This window comes from Eretmochelys imbricata, chromosome 2 (assembly GCF_965152235.1).
Source record: "Eretmochelys imbricata isolate rEreImb1 chromosome 2, rEreImb1.hap1, whole genome shotgun sequence".
Taxonomy (NCBI): domain Eukaryota; kingdom Metazoa; phylum Chordata; order Testudines; family Cheloniidae; genus Eretmochelys; species Eretmochelys imbricata.
In genome coordinates, this window is record NC_135573.1 from 199,068,725 (window position 1) to 199,085,964 (window position 17,240).

Consider the following 17,240-nt stretch of genomic DNA (forward strand, 5'->3'; position numbering starts at 1 on the left):
GATAAATATACACTCCTTCTCCATAGTACGAAATATTACAGTTTGTGTTCAAAGAACGCCTGTAGGATTTCGGAGCCTGCACTGAGTCAGTCTCTCTCTGAGATCAGTTCTGTATTACACACAGGAAGCCCAATCTCGTTTCCACTGAGGTCAGTGAGAATTTTGCCATTGACTTGTATGGGAGCAGTTGTCAGGCCCGTACCCGGGAATACTTTATTCCAGAGGATTCCACCTCCATCAAGTCTGCACACTTGGAGTACAAGAGAAATTTGGGGCTATGCCACTCTGCATTGTTGTGCAAAAAACACGATGGGTTCTCAGCCCTTATATTGCCTGGGCCAGTAAGGGCAGGGAGCACTGCAGACCCAACATGCTCAGTTGCAGTGGGATGGTGGTGGAATTGCCTTGCATCACTCACCAATCATCCCTGTTGCTGAGAAAATTAGTCTAAAAAGAGAGGAAGGATGTTTTTCTGGTCAATACACCAAGCTTGGGTGTGTGTGTGTGTGTCAAGAGATTTAGGTTCAATTCCTGGCTCTTACACAGGTTTCCTGTGTGATGTTGGTCAAGTCTCTCTGTACTTCAGTTCCCCACCTGTGAAATGGCGCTAATAATATTTCTTTTGTCTGTCTTGTCTATTTATATTATAAGCCAGAGGTGGGCAACGTGCGGCCCATCAGGGTAATCCGCTGGCGGGCTGCCAGACAGTTTGTTTACATGTGCATGGCCGCCCGCAGCTCCCAGTGGCCACAGTTCGCCGTTCCCAGCCAATGGGAGCTGTAGGAAGCGGCGCGGGCTGCAGGGACATGCTGGCTTCTGCTTCCCGCAGCTCCCATTGACCAGGAATGGTGAACCGCAGCCACTGGGAGCTGAGGGCGCCCATGCAAATGTAAACAAACTGTCTGGCGGCCTGCCAGCGCATTACGCTGATGGGCCACGTGTGGCCTGTGGGCCACAGGTTGCCCACCACTATTATAAGCCCTTTGGAGCAGGGACCTAAAAATGAGCTCCTTGCTGCCTCCCTTGATCAAGTGTCTGCGGAACTGGTCCCTCTCCATTGCCCTGTGTATTTATTAAGGCCAAGTTACTGTTTAAGCCATCGTGTCTGGTAAGTATTTGGAGTAGAGCTACCTCACTTTCTGTCTCAGGTTCTTGTAGTATGCCAGTATTTTCGATTCCAGGGTATACCTCATGAAATCTTTCCTCCCCTTGTTTCTTTTGTCCATACTTCCTGCTACTCCTTTCTTAGTTAATTTTTTATTAGGTTTTTAAACTCCTATTAACTTAGGGATCCCTAGGTCATTTTTTTTCATTTTTACAGCATTTTTTCTACTTTGTCTGCCACCTCATTTCCTGGTAACCCAACTTATGCTGGAATCCATGCTGTTTCCCATCTCTGCCAATTCTGTTGTTAGTAATAATATTTAATTAATTATATATTTTCTGCTATCTGAGGTCCCATTTTTAACTCTCAGCAGTCCTGAGAGTGAATCTGATGAGATGACAAGGGAGGTAGGCTGCACACTCAGTATCCAAGATAACGCCACCATTATCCCTTCCAGTTCAGCTGTCATAACAACTACAACAATTGATAGTCTTTATTCCAAGTGTTGCGATGCAGAATGCTGTCCCCACTCCCCTGGTTTTATTATCTTTATACCCATCTGTATATATTTGACAATGTTTGCGCCATTTATCACATATATATATATATAAATTTATCCTCCCCTTCCTGCCCACTGACAGGTCTTTATAGGCCCAGGTATAGCCCCGCCCTCTTTAATTAGCTTAAGGGGGCTCATCTGCTCTGGCACAGGGACACTAGGCCTGGTCTACTCACAGGTACCAGCTACTTTGTGACTGGGAGAAAGGGTGTGACGGAGATAGGGGCACAGTGTTTTTCTGTTGACTTTAGGGCTGGGGTTATCAGGGGATTGTGCTATCCCTTGAGCCCTCCCAGTTGCCCCAGAAGGAGGAACCCAGATGACAGCTGCCCAGATGCAGCTGAGCGGACAGCTCCATTTCAGAGCTGTCTGAGACCTTGCAGCTCCCTTAAAGATCTTCACAGGAAACAGTTAGTCAGCCATGGAGACCTGCCCTCTTCTGTGTGGAGCTGAGGGGGCATATGAATGTGAAGGTTCTCTGGCATATCGGCCGCAGTGTTCCAGGAGAGAGAGAGAGCGGTGGACTCTACTTTTTGTTTGGTCTCTTTTAGGATTCCCTCCGAGAACACTCCCCTCAGCTTATCCAGAACACCTTGTCCAGTTCTGGGAGAACACTTTAACCTGTTCTCTGGGATCCAAAAAACTCAGTTTAACTCCAGATTTCATCGCTCAGGTACCTTTATTTGGCATACAGCAAAGCTATGCTGAGTTGATCAGACTCAGGCATAGGGGGTGGGTATTGGGTGTACCACAGTTCCAAAGTTACACAGAAACCCTCTACCTTCATATACACGTACACCTCTCATTGCATTTACTATACATCGCATCACACATTTTTGGCTTGGCTTGGTTGCTTTGCAGGAACAAATTCCTGTGCAGCACACTGTCTATGCATTGTCCAAGCCAACCTCCTCTTTACATTCCTAATTTATCTTGTCTATTATTCGTAAATGGTTCCCTGCAGTGTTCGTCCTCTTATCTTAGCTGGCTCAGACAGTCTGTCATTTTCAATCTAATGATTTGTTTATGTCCCTACTTCCATTCACCAAGAAATGAGGCCTCCTTCCAGGTGCTGATTACTCATTTCAGGCCAGGCCTCAACTCAATCTTTAATTACATGGTAACACACCATTTTTGCTTTAACATATCTAAGGATCTTCAAAGTTGGGGAAGGCACATGGCTGACAAATTCTTTGCTCTAGGGTTTTACCCGAGCAGGATTTTGGAGCTCAGCTTAGGCACTTTCTTTTGAAAACTTCCCTGATGCTCCCTGCAGGATATAAAGTCACTGCTTCTTCTCCCAGCACCACAGCTCACCATGATCCTAGTCTGTTTCACACTATACACATAAACAAGTAAAGTTCATGGTGCAGATTATCCTCACTACTCAGCAGGCCTCAGTCAAGGCTGGAGCTATAGAGTTCCACTCAGCAACATGCTGTAGACATCTGTGTAGCAATATGTGCCCAGGTGGGTTCCAGTGTTTTTGGACAAGATTGTCAACATTCAGGTAGTGTCTAGCTACACAGTTCCAGACTATGGAATTCATACATACTACTTGTGATTGTTGGAAGCCGATAGATTTTTGAACTCCTAGAAACTGAATTCCCTTATGATTTCCCACCCCCACCTCTATCATTAGCCTTTATGGCAATGGTCTCCAATCTTTTTACACCCAAGATCACTTTTTGAATTTAAGGGCAACCCAGGATCTACTCCGCCCCTTCCCCAAGGCCCCGCCCCCTCCCCAAAGCATTGCCCTGCTCATTCCATCCCCTGCCCTCCATCGCTCGCTCTCCCACACCCTCACTCACTTTCTCCGAGCTGGGGCAGGGTTTGGGGTTCGGGAGGGGGTGCAGGCTCTGGGCTGAGGCCGAGGGTTTGCAATGTGGGAGAGGGCTCTGGGCTGAGCTTGGGGCAGGGGATTGGGGTGCAGGAGGAGGTGAGGGGGTGCAAGCTCTGGGAGGGAGTATGGGTGCAGGAGCAGGCTGTGGGCTGAGGCAGTGTTGGGGTGCAGGAGGGGGTATGGTGTGCTGTCTCTGGGAGGGTGGTCAGGGCTGGAGCAGGGAGTTGGGGTGCAGGAGGGGGTTCAGGGTGCAGGAGAGCGTATGGAGTGCTGGCTCTGGGAGGGGGCTCAGGGCTGGGGTATGGGGTTCTGGCTCTGGGAAGGGGGAACTTACCTTGGTTGGCTCCTGGTTGGCTGTGCAGCGGGGCTAAGGCACACTCCCTGCTTGTCCCAGCCCCACTCAGGCATATCGGCACCTCTTCCCCATCACGAGCCGGGCCACTCTGCCAGCCAGTAGTGCACCACATGGCCATGCCGCCCCCGGAAGGGGCCAACGTGCCTCTGCATCCCCTGGGGGAGGCACATGGCTCCATGTGCTGCCCCTCACTGCAGGTACTGCCCCTGCAGCTCCCATTGGTCACAGCTCCCTGTTCCCAGCCAATGGGAGCTGCAGGGCGTGGTGCTTGCAGGTAAGAGCAGCGTGCGGAGACCCCTGTGCCCCCCTTCCCCCACCCCCCGCCACAGGGCTGCAGGGGCATGCTGGCCACTTCCGGAGTGGTGTGGGGCCACAGCAGGCAGGAAGGCTGCCTTAGTAGCAGGCAGCCCCGCTGCACTGCCGCAGCCGGAGATTGCGATCAACAGGTTGGTGACCTCTGTTTTACGGTATTTCGTGACTTTTGGGTCTGTCACCATATAACCTTAATACTCTATTAACATAGTTTTCATACAGAATGAAAAACAATTCTGTGAAAATTACTGTGAAGAGGCATGCAGTGTAGTGGTAGCCATGTTGGTTCCAGGATATTAGAGAGACAAGGTGGGGAAGGTAATATCTTTTATTGGCCCAACTTCTATTGGTGAGAGAGACAAGCTTTCGAGCCACACAGAGCTCTTCTTTTGCTCAGAGCATCACCTGAAGAGGAGCTCTGTGTGGCTCAAAAAAAGCTTGTCTCTCTCACCAACAGACGAGGCATGCACACTAGCGCTCCTGAGGCCGTACATGACCTTCCTCTAACAAACACTTGAGAAATGCCGCACTAGTCTTGATGAATTGACACCTTAATGGGTTTTATGTTCCTTTAGCTTACAGATTTCCCCATTTCATTGGTTGTGACGTACAAACAAGTAAACTGAGTATAATAGAAGTTGGTTTTATGTGGCATCTTGCACACTCAGAGTATCCCAAAACTGTTTCCAAAGTAATGAGTAATTCAGTGACTGTGGAGGCAAACAAGCACTCAACATGTGTTCACCAAAAGCTCACAACGCCTTGGAATAATCATTATAATGAGAGAGGGAATTTTTGGCCAAGACACACCACTTACCTCCATTCTTTTAAAAATGTCTCATGGGATTTTTAACTTGCCTTTGGAGAGCTACAGAGCCCTGATTAGTTCTTAGCCAGGCAAAACTCCTTAGAAGTGAACAAGGGTGATTTCTGGCTTAAATCTAATTACTTATCATTATGACTGTGGTAGTGGCCAAAGGCCCCAAGCAGGACTGGGGTTCCACTGTATTTGACAATGTACAAACACATTGTCCTTTCCCCAGAGAACTTACTATCTACTTTAAGACGAGCTGTAAGGAGTGAGTGTAACACACAATCAGAACACAGATGTGTGGAAAGACAAGGGTAATAGTGATAGCAGCACATGGTTACATTGATTACTTATGGGCACAGCCGATGGTTCTGAATAGGTTTCTTCAAAAGCATAAATGCACTGTTTTTCTTTATCAGTTGGCAATTTCCTGTTAACATCACTGTTTCCAGTCTTAATCCAATCATACAGCTAGACAATATGCAGGTTTACTACTTTGTCTGGAATGGTTAGGTTCTGGCATTCCTATACTGAAACAATACCCCTTTTGATTATTGACATATATGGCCAGTTGCACCCGTGCATCTGAGAAGAGAATTTGGCCTATTGTATTTGCAGTTGAGTATTTCACTGAGCATTAATATTAAGTGACATATTGATTACTGCTCTGATGGAATATTCATTCTCACATTTCCATATTACATGCTGGGATCTTGTTTAGGAGTCTTTTGTGTGGACTTGTTTAGAAAAATGATCCTTGATACAGTAACCCAAGAACATAAAACAGGGAAACACTTTAAATGATATGTCTTGAGCTTTAATGTGGATACAGTAAGCCAGTTTTTGTCATGTTTATTAAATTCAGTTGACTTTTAAAAGAGCACCCTCTGAGGCTCATGAATATGCAGATTGTAAGTCTGGTTGGTATAGAGTGAAACCCAAAATTACATTAGCACTAAATGTGTAATTACATTTTGAATAATCAGTTAACAAGTATTCTAATTAGCATTTAACAAGAAGAGAGCTATGTGGTAAGAAGTTAGATATTGCTCTACACCAGGGGTTGCAGTAGTCAGTTGTGTTTAAGAGGTTGAAAACGAGGCCTGCGGTGCACCCGAAGAATGTGCTCTGGGGTCTGCTCACATCCACACATACAAACAGGGAGGCAGAATACCTCAATGATTGGTTGATTCAAAGCCCATGGAAGTCAATGGCAAGACTCGCACTCAGGGGCGGATTTACCGTGAAACATACCGTGCCCTGGCACAGAGCCCCCCAACGCCAGGGGGCCACAGAGCCGGGCACTCAGGCAGCCCACTCCGTGCAGGAGGACTGTGGGAGGCAGGAGAGCAGGGAGGGAAGCTCACCTGCAGCCACAGGGGAGCAGGCAGGAGGTACGAGTGGTGGTGAGCGCCGCGAATGCAGGGTAGAGGATGCAGGAGGAGCACAGGGCAGCAGCACAGCTGGCCGGAGAGAAGCGGCGCTTTGAAGGGGAAACCGCTGCTTCTCTCCGGCCGCCAGCTGCTTGGCTGCCCCCTGCTCCTCCAGAGTCCTCTGGCCCGCGTTTGCGCCACTCGCCGCTGCCTGGTGAGCGGCAGCTGGGTGCAGCCAATGGGGGAGGGGGGCGGCTGAGGGACCAGGGGCTGGCCACCAGTCCGTGGGCAGGGGGGGGCCAGCCGGGGGCTGGGGCTGGTCACAGGAGCTGGAGCAGAGCCCACAGGCGAGGGAGGCGAGCAGAGATGAGCACGCAGAGGCAGCAGGGACTGTGCTCCCCCCGGCTGTTCTCATTCCCCCCTGCTAGTGCAGCCCAAGAGAGTAGAATGCAGCTCTTCATGCAGACAAATGTTTGAACATAAGAAAATACCTGATGTGGGAAGGATACAACAAAAGTCATTGATTCCATGCTTGGCAGTGCAGAAAAGGGGCTGCTGGCCCCACAGTTTCTCCAGAGAACAGTGTGCAGCCTTCCTAGGACTAAACCGATTGTCGTAAGGCTTGTCTACACGGGCACTTTACAGCGCTGCAATGTTCTCGCTATGGGGTGTGAAAAGACAGCCCCGAGGATAGCAAGTTTCAGTGCCGTCAAGGGCCAGTGTACACTGTGCACCAGCGATGGGAGCCGGGCTCCCAGCACCAGTAGCTATTCCCCTCGTGGAGGTGGTTTTTTTAGAGCACTGGGAGACCTATCTCCCAGCTCTCTGCCATGACTACACAAGCTGTGGTTTCGCTAGATACAACTGAAAGTGCCTCTTTACAAAATATTACTTATGATGTCTTAATTGATGATTTTATAAAGAAAAAGTGTAGAAAAAAATGCTATCTGAATAATTTTTTTTTCAAATTGAACAAGTTTCTTCAGAGGAAGTTAACTTCTATTTTTTCCATTCATGTATCATCTATACTTTTTATTTTTACACGTTTTTCACGTTAGCGTAATGCAAATACAAGCTCCCATCGAGACCAGAAGTTCTCAAACTGTGGTCCGAGAACTTCATTCAGGTGGACCAAGGAAAGGTTATGATGGTTTTTTTATAAAGCGCTCTTATCCAAAGCGCTTTACAGTAGTTAGCTAACGGTACAAACAACATTTGGAAAGATCATTAAGTGGTCCGCCGAGACCCTCAGCACTTTTCAAGTGGTCTGCGAAGAAAAAGACTACAAAAACAAGCAAGGTACCTCACTTTATTTTCATTTACTTCCTGTTACTTATAATATAGAAGGAGGATGAAGAAAAAAAAGAATGAAAAATGACGGGTGGGGGAGATAAGAGAGAATGTTCTTTTTCTTGGCTGGGTCCCGTGGGGGAGAAGGGCGCAAAAATGAAGCTGAGCACAGGGCCCCACTAACTCTAAATCCGCCACTGCTCCCCTTGACTTCAATGGGCTTTGGATCAGGCACCTAATTAGGGGACCGCAGGTCAGAAGCCAGTGCTATTTGGGTAACTACCAATGACTCACCATGTTACCTGGGGCAAATCACTTCAGTTTTCCCATCAGTAAAATGGTGACAATGATACTTATTCATCATGACAAAATGCTTTGAGAGGCATGGATGGAAGACACAAAATGCAAAATGCCATTATTAATTGTGAGTGGGATTGTGGTCTAACATGGGAGACTGTGTGTCAGGAGATCTGGTTTCTCTTCCTGGCTTTGTCACTAACTGACTTGGACATTTTCAATGGAAGTTATGAGCAGTCCACACTGCTCAAACTTGCAATCTTAATCTGTACAGTTTAATGTCCTACACGCTTTTTCTGATATTGTATCTGAGAATTCAGAATAAATTGTGTGTTTTCTATTAAAGTGTCCATAAATATCTTAATATTGTTTTTTTTCAGATTTGGTGTATTTATAATAGTATGAAATGTTGAGCTTATATATTTTCAGTATATTGTTAAATTTCAACCGATGGTATTTGCACTTGCTTAGTTGCTTTTCAAAGCAAATTAATGTTTGCACTGATTTTTTTTCTTGACGTTTGACTTTCCCTTCAACTTAAGTATTCTAACGCTTTTAGCCTAATAGATTTTTAATAAATTGATTCCAATGAAAAGCATTGTCACTATGTGTTTACAGGTCCTCCTACATAAATAAGGGGCCTGTGGTTGTTTCCACTGAAGTCAGCACCTAAGGTTATAATTTTTAATGTTGAAGAAATTAACACATTTTAAAGTAGTGAGTTAAAAGGAATGAATTGTTGCATCAGTGAAAATAACACATTTATATTAGGTCTGACTGTGGATATAGTGCTGGGACAGCAGTCCAGGAGAGCAGCCGCTAACAGTTAAATCAAACCTGGTGGTGGAGGGAGGCACAAGAGGGCACGAAGAAATGCACAAGAGGAAGAATATACATGGAGTGGTCACAGTCCCTGGAGAGAGCAGCTGTTTGCTAGAAGTGTGAAGGCTGAAGATGGGATTCTTGAGAGCAGCAGACCAGGCAAAACATTTGTTATAGTGAAATTATAGTATGTTGCAATACACTTAATAGTCTAATTTTACAGAAGTGATACAATTGTTACTACGGTGTTCAAGTACATGATAGTAGTTACTAATTTAGGGGCATATTCACCAGTTTGCTTTGGCTGCGTGGCACTGCTCCAGTGATGCATGGAAATGTAAGCGTGATTTAACTGGCCAGTAGAAATGAGTTTGTGACTTCCCTGTCTCACAAAGCAGCTGCAGTGTTCTAGTGAATCTGGCCCATATTTTAATAGTTTCTATAATCCACTCTCATATTTACTCTAATCTACTGGTCAGTGTGTGTTATGTATCCCATGCTGTACCCAATTCAGAGAGGACATGAGTCTGTTACAACCCTTAGCTTCGCTGGCCCTTTAGCTCATCCTGTAGTGTCTTAAGCTTGTAGCTCCAGAGATCCTCTGTTCAATTCCCATTGTGTACCAAGATGCCAGTTGTCAGATATGTTATTAACCAAATTTTCAAAGGGGCCAGATTTTCAAGTGAATTGTATCCACAATCAAGGCCAGATTTTCAAAAATGATCTCCTTTTCAGTTAGACACATAAATAAAGATCAGATTTACAAAAATTCTCAGTACTCAGGAGCTTCCATTTTGACATTTATGGCCAGATTTTCAAAGGAGCCTAATGCACTGCTGAGCTCTTTGAAAATCTGCCCCCAGTTGTGAGTACTGAAATCTTCTGAAAATTCCGGTTTAGATTATTCTAGTTTACACTTCAGTATTTTCTATATGCTCTGTTCTGAAACCAATTCTTAGCCATATAAAATAGTGCAATATCTGCTGTTGTGTATACTACCTTATTTGATTTGGTTTTCCTTTAATTTCTGCAGTCAAATTTCCAGTCCTAATTATATATTCAACAACGTTCACCCTCCCCGGTGCAGGGAGGTGCAAATTGTACCTCTTAGGCCAGCCTGGTCCACTGTGCCCCACTGAAAGGAAGGTTGGAATTCATCCTTGTGAGGGTGGAAGTGAGAACACCAGCCCTAGATGATTCATTTTGGGTGCACCTTGAGTTTCTGTTAGAGATTCCAAAGGAGTCAGTGGAGGAAACTGTTCAGTCAGTACATCCCAGGCTCCCTCACTGGTTCCCTCATCAGTCAGTGCTGCCCATTTGGGAGGCTGTGTTAGCTACATGTGGGGCCCACCAGCGGAGGCGAGGTAATGATAGGGTGACCAGACAGCAACTGTGAAAAATCGGGACAGAGGGTGGGAGGTAATAGGAGCCTATCTAAGAAAAAGACCCAAAAATCAGGACTGTCCCTATAAAATTGGGACATCTGGTCACCCGAGGTAATGACAACTATGTACTGCTGCAAGCTTTCTGGATGGACTTTTCATCACTGTTGGCCTCCATCCAGATTGGGGCCTCTGGGTGTTACTATAATACAAGGAGCAATAAATAATTAGCTCCTTACCCACCTCTGAGCGCTAGGTCAGCATTCTGCCTGGGTTCTGCACAGGTGCTCTTGTTGGGAAGAAGCTTCCTGAACTCTTTCCACCATAATGCTCCTGTGAAAGTTGAGTTAAACCACAGTCCAGCTATCCTAGGACCAAGTCTCTGTGTGTTCTCCCTCTGTAGAACTGTTACAGTATAAAACTAGTCTAAGTAAAAGTCTCTCTACGGCACCCACGTTAACTGTTCCTAGTTAAGTGTATTTACAAACAGCATGGTGTAGGCAAAGTTCATCTTGATTAAAATGATCCCATGAAAATATATCTTATTCCTCAGTAATTCCATAAAATTTGGTTTAGCATCATTATAGGAAATTTAGTTGTTTGTGCCTTCCTACTCTATGGCTGATATAAACCTAGTTTGTAGGTGATGAATCTCTAAAAGCTGATCCTTAATAGCTGATAGGAAACAGCTTTGCCAAAGAGCTGCTTCTTGTCCCCAAGTGACTGCCACTGCTGGAGGAAGGAGAGAGAGTCTCTATTTGTCTGAAGAGATGTTGCACACTTTTCCTTTCCTTCTTTTACATCATTTTAATTCCATTGGTGTTGATCCTTCACTGCCTTCCACTTTGTCCAGTTATTTATGCCTGTGCACATTGGGTGTGAAAGACTAACATTCTAGTCTGGCTTTGTTCCATATCCACTTTCCATTCATCATTGTCAAGGTGTAGACAAATGCATAAGGTGCAAGGTAGTGGGGAATTGGGTCCAGAGTTACTCCTGATTTATACTGAGGTGACAGAATGTTCTGGGCCCAGGAACACCCCGGTAGAGTGTCCACGTTGCCCAGGGCTCTGGTCTGTCACAAACTCTGAGCCTGATTCTCTCCTGCCTGACATAGTGTGTAGTCATTTACACCTGTACACCCCAAGTGCCATGTAGGTGTAAAATGCTACCAATCCAAATTCTGCAATCACGTATTAGTAAGGCTATGATTCTGTCATGGGATCACAGAATCCATGATTTTAAGAGATGTCCGTGAGTTCGGGCTTCACCCCGGGCAGTGAGGCTTGTGCTTCAACCCCGGGCGGCAGGGCTCAGCCTTCGGCTTCAGTCCCAGCAGCAGGGCTTGGGCTTGGGCTTCAGCCCCAGGCGGCGGGGGTCGGCTTCAGCCCTGCGTGGCGGGGGTTGGGGAGGGAGTGCCACTTCCACCCTGACTCACCTCCGCAGGCCACCCAGCCTTTGGGTCAGTGTCAACACCTCTGCGTTACACTGTAATACTTTATTGTTCAATTGTTACACATTTTTTGTTGCTGTGACCAAACCCTCATTTTGAACATTTTTACCATGATTGTTCCGTGAATTTTGCCTAATTTTACCGTGACAAAATTGTATCCATACTTATTAGCATTACAAACTTCACTTTACATAGCTATAAATGGCTATGCCACGTGTGAGAAGTGGGAGAATCAGGCCCAAGTTTTTGCCTTCTCCTCCAGAGCTCTCTGAAAGCAAAGAGGGAGTCATGACTCAGCCATCTCTTGGATTGGACTCCAGCTTAACAGGGCCTTGCAAACTTAAACCTCCCTGACAGGAAAGTTAGTGCATACCGCCTGCACAAGTCCCCAAAGACTTTCTGGAAGCCAATTGATACTCTCCTCATCCTTTACTTCTTGCTACCTTTGCTCAGAATGTAACAAGGTATGAACATTCTGACATTAGGACATGTGGGATGGTACAGACTGTCCCAGATGGATGGGGTTTGCCTCCCTAGAAAGTGAGCAAGAAGTATTGTTATTCATGCATCACTCAAGCATATGGATCTCCTTACAGAAAAATCTCATGGACCTCAGGATATTCCCAGAGGGGTGTGTGTGTGTGTTAGTCTCTGTCCCCTCTCTTTCCTCCTGACAGCACTCAGCTGGAGTCATGTTGCCAAAACTTCCTGACCTGCAAATGGTCTTTCCTCTATTGAGTGGGTTTGCTGACATGTGGGGATCTTCAGGAATTAGTGTTAGCAGGTCTGGCATTAATTTCCGTAGTTTATCATGTGTCTGTCATGGGGATGATACCACATACAGCCACACTTCCCTATTTTTATCTCCTTCTTCTGCAGCCATGAACTCTTAGGCTTAGGGAGCTCCAAGGGCATACTCTTCACAAGGAAAATTCACCCCAAAAGACCGATGTTTCAGGGAGTCATGAGCATGTGGAAATGTGGGCTTAGAACGGAAACTATTTTACAGATGTAAGTGGGCACTGTTAGGAACTTGCTATAATACACAAACTATTTAAAACACTTAAAAGTACCAAATGAAAAGTACCACTTAAAAGTACCAAATGAAACTTACCACCTAGAGCTTTTCACCTTTATTTTCCCACTCTGCAATAAAATAAATGATGTCCAAGTTTTTTCAATTTTCTTTCTTCTTCTTTTCATCTGCCTTTTTTTTCCTTTTGCCACTCTAACTGCTCCAAAGTAGAGGAAGTTTTGAAAAGTGACAGATAGAAGGGGAAAAAGAAAAGGGGAAAAGGGAAAACCCCCCTAAAAGCAAACAAACATCTTTCATTCTATTGGCATAATTGGCAGAAAGGAAAAGGAGGAAATACAAAAATTCAAAATGTCAACATTCAGATCTTTTGGTTTTGAAGGAAAAACAGAGTGTTTTTTTAAAAAAATAAAATTAAAAGACTCTTGTGAAAGTTTTCAGTTTTGAAAAAAAAGGCCATTTTCTTTGGAAAAAAGCTTTGAATGAAAATTTTGACCAGCTCTAGTAACTCTGGATGAGAGAGAATAATACAAATACTCTTCCGTACACATGGACAAGTGGTAACAAATTAAATAGTGCTTCAGCTTGTCCTTTTGCTTGAGATCCAGGGCCCAGTTCTGTTCCCACAGAAACCAGTGGGAACCCAGTGTATTATCAGTTTAATACCTTATATATCCTCTATCTAGGGATTAAATCCTGGACTAGAAATGGGATTAAATCAGTGATTTAACATCTCTCTTAAAACTCTTACAGCAGACTGTACAACTTCATTGTTGCAGGAGTGTTTTAACGCATCTAGCAAGTGCCATCTTCTGGTGATGAAATTTTTGCAGCACCAGTCAATGTCATGACACTGATTTTTATACATTTTGGGGAGCCAGAATGAGTGATGTTGATCGGGATTATGCCTAGCATATCATTTAAAAAAATATATAACCTTGAACTGTAATGAAAATCATTAGGCAATCAGATATGTTAAACCAAACATACATCTCTTTTGTTTGCTGCTACCAGTAGCCATTTAGTAAAGAGCTTAAGGCCTAACACATAAAATAAATCAATATGCGCATCTTAAAATATCTTAAATGTTTGAATTTATTAACAAACTATTGCATAATTACAAACAAGAGATGCTGGAACCAGAAAATGTAATGGTTACCAAGGGATCGATAAGTTAGTTTGGAAATAAAGGCAGATATGTAATAAACTGATTGCATTTCACTGAGATAGAGTTCTAATCCTTAGCATATATGAAAGCCTTTCACCATGTGATCTTAAAACTCTGCTCAAACCATTAATTAATCCTCATAACACCCCTGAATGGTAGGTAAACATGTGTAGGCCACACAGCGAGTCAGAGGGAGAGTTGAGAGTCAGACCCACAAGTGCTGACATGCAGCAGTCTGCTCTATTAGACCTGTAGTTGAGCTCTCCAGTGGTGATCCAGAGAGCACTTCCACGTGATCTGCAGCATTACTTCTGTCACTAAGGTGAAGCAACCATCGCTCTTCAACCAGTGATAGTTGCTGTTAATTTTAGTCTGTTCTAGAACTCTCAGGATTTCCCAAAGCTTTTATTTGACTAACTGAACCTACAATAAAGAACAGCAAAAAGCAAGTTTCTTTTATACAGCTGCGTCATGTCTTTCTATATCTGATGACTGCTGTTTTATAAAATCTGCAGAGGGCACCAAACTAGGAGGCTAGAACCTAAGGGCAAAGCGACCAGAAAAGATCAGAGCAGTTGGAATTGCAGGCAATGAGGAGAGAACAAACAGTAATAATAAATGGAAAGCTCTATACCCAGGGACAGGAATTAAACCGCACTCATACAAAAGGGGGAGATATTACCAAGCAGCTACACTTATTGCATGAAAGTGAGTTTATTTTCCTCTGGCTCCTTAATCTTGCTTTTGTCACATTTTCATGTAATCCAGCACTAAAGGTGCTGCAGGGAAGGTATGGGGATCTGATGTAAGTGGGTAGGTGATCCTCAAGAGGATCTTTATCTTAAGAAATTATTAATAGTATTTAGAATCATAGAATATCAGGGTTGGAAGGGACCTCAGGAGGTTATCTAGTCCAACCCCTGCTCAAAGCAGGACCAAGCCCCAAATGGCCCCCTCAAGGATTGAACTCCATCAGAAGCAGCACTTCAAAATGCTGTGGAGTAGCTTTCCCCAGAGCTGACTGTAGGTTGGGAGTGGGAGACGGGGAGAGGGAGGAGATGGGGAAGGGGTAGGAGAAGGAAGCACCTAACAGACCTCCAGCATCCCTCAGCCAGCACACCTTCCTCAGCACCCAGTGACTCCCACTCTATCCAGCTACCTTCACACCCAGTATGCACATAAAGCAGGTAAAATTGCAAACAGAATCTCCAGTAGTCCTACCCTCTCCCATGTCCTTTAAAGACAGCTGTTAGACTTTAGGAACCTAACATGGTGACCACAGTGCAGTTTGGCCAAATATTGTAAATTAGTTGTACTCTGACTGCCTAGCTGTTTCTGAAGGTAACTACACTGATACCTCTTAAAATGACATTTCTTCACTTACTAGTACAGGACTGCCAGTGCTCATCTTTGTGGGTAATCAGCAGATCAGGTTACTCACTTGCTACTTGTGGGTAGAGGCAGCTAATGGTATCACATTGCCCACATGGTTCTGTAGCTTGTTCAAATACTTAGAAAAGAATCTCAACCAGGATATTTTCAGATTTTGTTTTATGAACTAGAAGGAGTGAACACCATCATAAATGCCAGCACTTAATACTGAGTGCTAGGAATAATGGTAATATATAGTCATTTATGTTAATACTATCACATTATCTTGTGATAGCTGTGCAATTAACATGAGTCACCACTGTACCAAAATCTCTTTTGTCTCCAAGTACCCCACAAATATGCTGCATGCACTGTCTGCATGTTGGCATGGGAGCAAGGGCTGCTTTTTGTAGTTGTGTCCTTTCAATATTCAGAGAGCCCCAGAACTGCATGAGCTGTCAGAGTATGGAACAGACTGCTGGAGCTTTGCTAATGGAGGAACATAAATGCTGTAAGTGTGTGCACCCAAATTTACTTCCAGAAGAGACAACGCTTTCCTGGATGACAGCTGCTGATCCGGAAAGCATTATTTCCTGGGGGAAAATTAAATTGTTAGGTAATAATTTGCATTCTGCTTGTTGTACACCATAAATCCAAACTCAGATACACTATGTTACATTGACATTATTCAAAATGGCATCATTCACTGTTTTCCAGAGAGGCTAGGGAATAAATTCCCAGCACTCACGTAGGTGATGACACTGGAACATTTCAAAATGGAGGGAGTTCTGCACCCAAGAAATGAGTAACCCTGCTTTAAAAAAAGTCCAGTATATCAAAAATAAAAACCCATAGAAAGTATAATGGGTGGGGAAAAAGCTTGCCTAAGAAACCAAAACCTGTTTCGATAGCCAGAATGGTGCCCTTTTAGACAAACATTTGATAAAGAATAGACCACTGTCACTCGTGTATTAACATATATGAATGTATCAGTGTTTGGTCAGAGAGGTTATATGATGAATGTAGAAGAAAAATGAAAAAGAAGAACTGACACTGCTTGAAGTTTGCATCTCCCCCTTCCCTCCCCTTCCTTAAGATAAAGGGCTTAACTCTCATTTGCATAAAGCTATTTTACACTGTTCTGGCAGTGTAAAGGGGCCTTAATATGGGAGAAAATTATACTAGTCTCACTTGAAGACCCCTTTACACTGCCAGAGCAGTGTAAAATGGTCTTTATATAGATATGAGAACTGGGCTCAACCCTTGGATGATGTAATATCTTAAAGAGATTACATATGAGGAAACTAAAGTTCAGTACAAACATTTTTTTCCCAGTGTTTGAACAACTATCTCCTGTGGTCTCAGAGAACCTCAGGACAATATTATGTTAGGGTCAGATAAATATTAAATAGGGAGTGGTAAATATATACTAGAGAGGTTTAACTATAATCTTCTGAATTTACACAGTACTGTCTCTCCATTTAGGAATTCCAAGTAGAAGAAGGACTCTCCCCAATGTGATATTTAGTGACATCCCACACCCTTCCTCCCCTGAAGAAATAAACGTAAATGATGAAATCAGGAATGCAGAAATAAATGTGTTATTTCCACCACTGATGATGCCATCATACACTTGTTATCGGACTTGTGAAAATAACAGGATTTGCTGTAATCTTTTATGCTTGACTAGTGAGGTATGAAAACCGTCTATCTTATAGCCATATAAACTACAGCTAACCAAACGATGCAAAGGAAATACACAGAATGACTAGGAATTCAAACAGCATTATGAATAGAAGTAATAGGAGCAGAACTCCCAGTCAGAATATAAGATACAATGGATCCAGTACAATGTAAGTGGAAGGAAGTCATAATAATAGGAGCATGGTGGGGTACAAGCTCTATGAGATTTGGTGGTCTGAAACAGAATGGGGTTCTGCTAGGTTATGGTTGAGCGGTGCAGGATACTCCTGCATTGAACCAATAACGTTTGTATTGGAAATGTGCTTGGGACCAAAGGGGGCTGTAAGAGGGTGGCTTGCCCTTTAAGGGCTGGAGGGCTA